The sequence below is a fragment of the Chaetodon auriga genome, chromosome 8, assembly GCF_051107435.1.
Source record: "Chaetodon auriga isolate fChaAug3 chromosome 8, fChaAug3.hap1, whole genome shotgun sequence".
In the NCBI taxonomy this organism is placed as follows: domain Eukaryota; kingdom Metazoa; phylum Chordata; class Actinopteri; order Chaetodontiformes; family Chaetodontidae; genus Chaetodon; species Chaetodon auriga.
The window spans coordinates 10,888,882-10,897,243 of NC_135081.1; positions in this window are offsets into that span (position 1 = coordinate 10,888,882).

Below are 8,362 nucleotides of genomic sequence, written 5' to 3' on the forward strand. Positions count from 1 at the left end.
TTGTGCTGCCATACTGTGTGTACAACATACATGTGGATGAAATGAAATACTCTCAAGAATAATTTTGCATTGGATTGAAATTCAAGTACATTAATGTTCCTCTTCATCTAACTTTCTCTTTCTTTATTTTGCAAACTACCCATTTGACACACAAACACATGTGGTCACATACTTTGATGGTAAAACCAATGAGTCAGAAGTGCGAATATGTGGTGTCTCGAAGTTTCTTTATAAGCATCTATTTGTCCCACCAGTGCAGGGGTTTGCACACGCATTCACACATCAAGGATGGCAAAAGACCTGCTGCATTCATCCTGCACAGAAATATCTCTAAATCCCTCCTCAGAGTTTGACACGAGAAGGCTATTTTCACATTGATGTGCTGAAGGGGGGACATTTTTCTTTGATCACCTTAAATCTCAGTTTAACATGGGTAAGCAAGATCTTGTGACATCACAAGTTTGGAGCCAATCGTGGTCCAATATTACACAGATGTGACACGGAAACTTGAAACTGCCAGTTTTCAGTCAAGTTGGAGGCATGTTGCGTCAATTAGTTAGCTTTTGAAATAAACCACATTTGCATAGATTCTGGATTTTCCAGTGAAGAAGATGGAGTAGACGTAATTTAAGATTTTTAATGCGGTAATTTAACTTTATTTGTGGATAAAACACATGAGACAGAAATTATTATTCAAAGCAGAACATTTTATACATCTTAAGACATGTCTGGAGGGGATTTTTTGCATTCGTCTACCCTGCTCTTCAGTTTAGACAGGCATAGACCCATTGTTTATATACAACAGCTCTCTGCCATGATTAAAACATACAATTTCTATGTTAAATCTCATTACCAAAAAAATCTACTTTGCATCACATAATGCTGTGTGGTTATCATGTGTTTCTTGGGCAGCCTGTCTGTATAATGGCCTCTCTCCTCTCTCTCTCTGTCACGCTCGATGAGCAGCTTCCCCTAGCTGTGCCTGCTTTTTGACACATCTAAAGGGCTGTTTCTGACATCTTGCCATCCTGCCGGCCACCCCTCCCACAGTGCTCTTGCCAGGCAGGAGGAAAAAGCTGGTGACCTGGCCATCGCCGCCTTGCCCTAGGCCACCGCCACCCTGCTGGCAGCAGAAGGTCTGTTGGTCTGAAGCCATGCCAGGAACTCTGCCCGCCGCAGCTTGTGATGTCACGACAGACACGTTCTCGGATGAGAGTTCTGATTGGCACTGAGGGTTGGCTTTTCTCACTTCATGGGAAATGCCCTCTCCGCAACTCACAGACATACAAATCTCATTAATTAACAATTAATAACCTTAAGTTGAACGTGAGCTTAGCATCCTACCCTCCGAGCTAACGTGCTGCCTTCACAGATCCTACAGAAAACCAGAAACACATTCTCCCTTCTTCTGGTGCAATTTGAACATTTGTAATTAAAATGTTTTACAACTCATCTTTTACTTCCTTTTGTTAATTAGTTACCAGTGCATACAAACTTTGTTGGTGCGAAGAATTTCTTGTCAGATCAAAACTAAACTTTCATGCTTGAAGGGTTTCACATGTGACTATAAAAGTCTAGTTTTGACGGAGGACAGTGCAGAAACTTGTGCTATGAGTCTGACAATGTTCATCTTTACATGAGGTGAAAATGGAAACAGCAATGTACATATCTTTAGAACACACTGATAAATAACTGATATAACAAACTGGGATCCTTAATCCATAAACTAAGAGTCACCTATGAGAGTTTTTACAGCAGAAGGTAAAGTCTTCTAATGACCCACTTCCTTGTCTCCCCCCCTACGCTTACATTTATGGTTTGATCCTACATCCTGTTAAGAGTAGCAGCAGGAGCGGACCATCACATTTGGTGCTCAGCGTGGGGGCGGTTGGTGAGCTGTCATGTTCCAGCTATCCCATGGAGATACACTTCTGCCTCTCCGCGAAGATTTGGTGTTTTCTCATTTGCATTTGCTAATGAGATCCTGTTTGCATGACTTTATACTGGAAAGCTATCTCTCTGAATATCTCTCTGCAAATACAGGAGGCGGATGAAGTGCTATTTATTTAACCTTTATTGACCAATTAGTCCCATTGAGATAAAGGATGACTTTGTCAGGCCAGGAGGGCAGCATGATGGTAATGTGATGTTGGAGACAAAGCCAATGACACATTCAAAAAACATCTTGTTAGCTACAGTAAAACTGTATTTGTGATTGTTCTTCACATCCGTTTAGTTTTGGATTCTCAAACTTGATGTAAGGCAGGAGCCACACTGACATTCTGAGGTGTCACCTGCATTGAGAGTCGCAGTGGAGCAACAGTAGTAACAACTTCACAGTGATACTGTAAAAACTCTGCTGCTCGCATCCAACACAGGCAAGGACGGGTTTAAGGCATCATGTGTAATTTTGTTCAAACCAAAAGTACACCGCTTATTTCTTGTGTTGTTACTGTTTGCCTTTGCTCCAAGGGAGCATACCATTTCACTGATGACCAAGTGTCTGAGCCTGCCCTCCCCGCTTCACCCTGATCACAACTTCACACAAGAGATTCTTCTTCCTAAAAACTTTCCTCAGCCAAGACCCATGACTCCCATAATCACTGATCTGAAGGAAAGTTTTAGAAGTCTCCGGCCAATTAGGGCCGAGTTTACAGCACTTTCTTGTTATCACCCAATCTGTCCCATTATGAATTCCTGCCCACCAATCTGCCAGTGTCAGCAGGCCCTGAAGTCAATCACAATTCCATCTCAGGTCACAGTAATGAGCTACTGCATTGCTAAACCAAGTTGATGCAAAGACACAGTGATACTGTGCATTTAAAGCCATACTGCAAGAGCAAAGGGAATGCAATAGAATGATTTCAGTTTTTATAAGGGGAAACCAAAAACCAAGGATTATTTTCAGACATTGCTCCTGCCCAAAGACCAAAGGTTCCACTGTCTGGTTTGTCGGTACAATCCTAAATGACGCAAAATGGAAGGACTTAAAACATGGTCAAATTAGCATACCTGTCCAATATGTACTGAAAAAAATATGTTTATGTATGTGTTCAATAAAAATCAGGCATAAAGAAGTCAAAGACCTGAATTTTGAAATAAATTCACAAATATTAGGTTGTGTGGCAAATGACGTAGAATTCATCTCAGCTGAACTGGACAGTCAATTGAATGGTTTCATACTACGATGTCCTTCAATACAGGTTCAGATCAACAACTCCCAGAAATTTATAATTTAGGGAAGATAACTCTTCAACAAAATTGATTTCCAGCATTTATTCATCTGTACAATTGGAAAGATGTCTCCCCACAATGTACATTAAACATGGTGGGAGAAAGATGCTAACATGAAGTTAACTGAAGATGACTCATGTAACACTGTAAAACAAGGTCGACCACCTCCAGCTCGGCTCTGTGGAGGGAATTCATCTGGCAAAACATTTGAAGATATCTCCAAAATCTGCAAAAGTCACAAAGCAAGAACTTGTGGTAATTCGTCTGCTGGTCATTTTCATGTTTTTTACGAGCGTCCTAATATATTTTTCTCACTGGGTAGATGTGGTAACAGACACCAGATCGATAATTTGCCCAGAGCTTGATTTTATTATCTTATTATCTACTCACAGGGAGTAAAAAAGCAGAAAAAAACAAGGAAATGGCAGAGTGAAGAGTCTCTAACAATCCCTCAATGGGTAGAAATAGTTCAGGAAATTTCTAATGTGGATTGATTGACCTTTTTTTCTGAGACCTGCAGCTAAAAAATGAGTCCAGAGAACTTTGTTTCCTTCTGTGCTCAGGCCAACAGAATGGACTTTGGGTTATAAATAAGTGGAAGACCCCTCCCTTCTCAAAAGTGCCTTTCCCTAGCATGAATCAAAGTCACGGCTCATGAGCACCTCTATGATTTCAGATTTAATAGATCCATATATTGACCCGGCAGTGATAAAGCATCAATATAATAACCAGGCAACAGCAAAAGAACAAATGCATTCTGTGTATTGTTTAGAAGAGCATTCCTCTCTCCAGTGGGGTGGAAAGAATATTTTCTGCATAACGTCCTCTCTTTGAGCCGACAGGCAGGACCCTGGGCATGTTTTTCTCATATGGGGAATGTGCTGACTGTGGTATCACATTATGATTAACAATTTAACTATGATCCCCTTCTTTCCCCATTGTTATTCCACAGATGACTGAGAATAAGAGCGAAATGCCAGCGACGGCACGCAGGCTTCATTAGATTCATTGATCGATTTATTGTTTTCCATGGTTGTAATCACTTCCCCCAAGGTAATTTGTAAGCTCTTTATGGTTCAGAGGTATAAGCCTGAGAGTTAATTAATCGGCTTTGTTTAGAAGTTTGGAAGTAGAAATGCCCATCTCAGTTGGTGACTGTAGGAAGGCAATAGTCGATGTGACTTAGAATCCCTTGTTTGCCACTACGAAAGATCAAAAGTAAGCAGGTAAACAGACAAAATTATGTCTGGATGATTTGTAGATATTTTACGTCTTTACTCTTTTAATTTCCTTCTTGTCAAATGCAAATGCAATTTAGGATTTTGTCATGTTTCAGGGAGCACAGACCTCAATATCTTTGTAAAAAGCGACAAATCCGGCATTAAAAGTTATCATTCAATTAAAAGATCCTGCGAGTGCTCACCAAAAACAAAGAATCCAGCCCTACACACGCACTTATTAACACCAAAGCAGTGGAAATTGTTAATGAAACTGACACGTCGGGATGATTTTGAGGCAGTTAAAACCTCTGTAATATTCTACAATAACTACAACCAAAAGCATTTTTTTACAGTGTGCTCTCACTCCTGGACTGATCTGGTGCTTTTATTCTTGTGTTAGCCACTTTATCAGAAAAAAAAAAAAGGTATTGCTCCTCTCAAAAGTAAAGTATTACCACCCCAGAATTTGATAATGCTATTTTTATGTTCTGACCCGAATCTTTGCTCTTGGCAGAAGAGACACACTCGTTCCCCCTCACCCACAAAACCTCCGATATTGTCTGGCCTTTGTCAGTCTTAATTGAAGTCCCGGCTCGCTTTAATTGGCTTTTCAACAGTACGTGAATGGGGACTGCTGTTTATGGGTTAAGTGCATCTTAATCAGAGCTTTAATCCAGTCATTAACAGAGAAACATGAGGTGTTGAGAGGAGTGGAGAGAGGTTGATAATTGAGAGCCTGCTTCCTTGCTCCCTGTGCTGTGTGTGTATGTGTGTGTGTGTGTGTGTGTGTGTGTGTGTGTGTGTGTGTGTGTGTGTGTGTGTGTATGTGTGCGTATGCTTACTTTAGGAGTGCTAGGAGCTAGGAGTTATGCAAGAAAAACTGGCAAGACAAAGTAGAAAACCCTTCCAAAATGTCAGAGAAATGTTTTACAGTACATGTAAGGACAGAAATGTTTGCTTTTCATATTTTCCTTTACCCTGGCACTTCGCCTATGATTATACTGTGGGTTTACACTCAGTAGAACAAAAATGCAAAGGGTTTTCAAGGTGAATAATTTGCCACAGTGCTTTCAGATCGAAATAAAAATCGCTGGAGAGAACATTTCAAAAATCAATCTTCTTTATTTCAGACCATAAACTTGTATTCTGATGAAAATATATACTACTACTGATAGTATAAAATAGATTGTTATTGTCTACAAACCACAGCTCCTCCATACCCACTCCGTTCCTCCCTATTGCTCAGCTGTCACATTCTCACTGAGTTTTTCTCGCTGTATATTTTAGCACCTATCCCCAGTGTGAGGCCTGTATTCTTCCGTACCCCCACTCTCTGTCTCACACACACACACACGCACGCACACCCACACCCACACAGATGCACAGAGTTGAATCAATGAGTCTATATTTAATCAACATGCTGCTCTTAGAACGGGTCCTGATTTGCATCATCCTTTGCGAGATGTACTTTTCACCATTTTTATTGTAATTTATTATAGACATACACACACCTACTGATCCTATAAAAGCACTGTCAATTGCTCACAAATTTAGTGCTAGTCACCTTCTCAGAGAGGCTCGCCGACAAATAAAACTGGGCTAGTAGAGAGGAGGTACATAATGTGTGTCATGATTCTGTGTCTGTTTAACCTGCTGCCTCCGTGGCCTTCTTCGTCTCTCTCCCTGTACGTCTGATTGTGTGCGTGGAGTCAGAGCAGAGACACACCAGCTGCACCTCCTCTCCATCATCAAGACCTCTACAAATACTCAGCCCTGTCAGCACCAGTCTCCCAGCTATGTGCCCAAGCTTCCTCAGGTCTGTATTTCATATTAAATGTTTTGTTTCTACCTTATTCCCATCTCCTCGCAGTGAGCGTCTGCTCTTGGGTTCACCTGCTCCGTCCAGCCAGACAATACGGTTGTCCCTTGATTAGGGTTGGATGGTATTGCATTTAAAGTGAACCTGGTGGTGACTTTGCTTCATGAATCGTATCCCTTACTGAGTCAATATAGGTTTAACAGTTTAAAGTATCAAAAGTTGTGTTAACTTCAAGAACTATAACTCGACTGACATTCAAAGGAAATTGTTTTGATATAGTATATTTGCCACTTTTTCCCACATTTATCTGTGCAAATAAAAGAGTTGATAAAAATAATCAATTAGAAATGTGTCAGAATTGGATCTTAGTGAATATCCAAACTACCAATATCTACGGGAACCTGGCCCCTGTATCCACTCGTGTGAACATGTGTACGCTTACATTTTAACCTATTTCTGCCTTGTGCAACACCTTGCAAGTTGTGTGAGTGTCGTATGCATTTGTGTATTATTTTAAGGTGTGAAGGGCCTGATGACAAGATGAATGCTGCCGGCCCAGCTTTACCTCTCCCTAAGCTTCACCACACACGTCTCTCCCTCTGAGAGTGTGAAAACATTTACAGGCCATTTACAGCAAGAGATGACACTTCCTCCCAGGTCGGCGGGTCACACACACACACACACACACACACACACACACGCAACCTAACAGACAGCAGCATCTCTCTGTAATGCAGACAGAGGAAAGAGGAGGCAGCCCTCTCTCCTCAGTGATTCATTTTCTGAGATAAAGTGAAGTAGAGAGAAGAATGTGCCTGCATACAGTGCAGCAAAAAGCAAAGATTCAGACTGTCTATCTGTAGCATGACTATACTGAAGCATACTGACTGCAGGACTGATAGAGGGAAGACATAATGGTGTCTGGACAGTGCTTTTGTACATTTAAAAGTCACAAAAGTGATTTTACCTGAGCGCACACATAAGTACACTGACACACACTCACATACACACACTGATGCACATACGTTGTTACTTCTTATGTGTCATAAAAACTTCTCTTTTATCCATTAAAAAACTATCGATCTTGTGCTTTGCCTTCTCTACTTGATGGGGTTTTTTTCTGTCATAATGGAAAGTCTGCGCTGCCATTTCTTCAGCCTATTCTTCATTTGGAGTAATTATAGATGGAGAGGTAAAAGATGTTTTTTCCCCTTTCTTTTCTTTTCTCCTTCCTATCTATCTTCTTCTCCCCTGCGTGCATTCAGAGGAGCTCTTACCACTGCATTCTTATTAGGGACATGTCTGAAAGGCTCCCGCAGCATGTGGTGTCCTCTGACCGTCCGCTATGGCTGCTTTTTGTCTGCATTAACAAGCCAAGCAACCAAGGATAGCTTTTCAACAGGTACAAACTTTTCCTTTTAGATAATTAACCGCATTCAGACACTCAGTCAGTGTAGGCAATGTGGGCACAGAAGCCTAGAGAGGATCATATGCTAGAAAAAAAAGGACAGAGAAAGGGGAGAGAGATGGAGAAAAACTTGATCAAAAGACAAGATGTTCTCTTTGGTGTTGTTTAGTGCTAGTGGATTCTATACCAAACTCCTATTCAAATGGCTTGGTCTTCATTTCTGCTCTCCTTGTTGTCCTCATCTCTGTCCTCTTCATCTTTTCATCAAGATGGACCATGTAATGAGGGAAAACTCTGGTCATTGTAGAGTGGTCAAAGGTTTGCTGCCTTAATGAATGGGAGAAACACATGAAGGGCTGAATGGTCTCCCTCGTTCCTGTTTGCCTCACTGCAAAAAGCCCCAGGATGCCTCCTGAAGAAGGCCTCCTCCATCCATTGCTGTCTCATCACTTGTTAAAGGGGGCATAAAGCGAAGGCAGAGGGGAAAAGTAATTTTCTTCTCCTGTCTCTCCATTCTTTTGGTGGGTGTCTTCCACTTTTTGCTGTGTACTTTCATAAAGCTTATAATTATCTTGGCGAGAGCCCCTCAAGTGAGAACGAATGGGGTCTTTGTACCTTTCTCTCTTCAGCCCTCTCCTGTTTCTGGGAAGAAGGAAGTCATATTAACATTTGGTCTTCCCC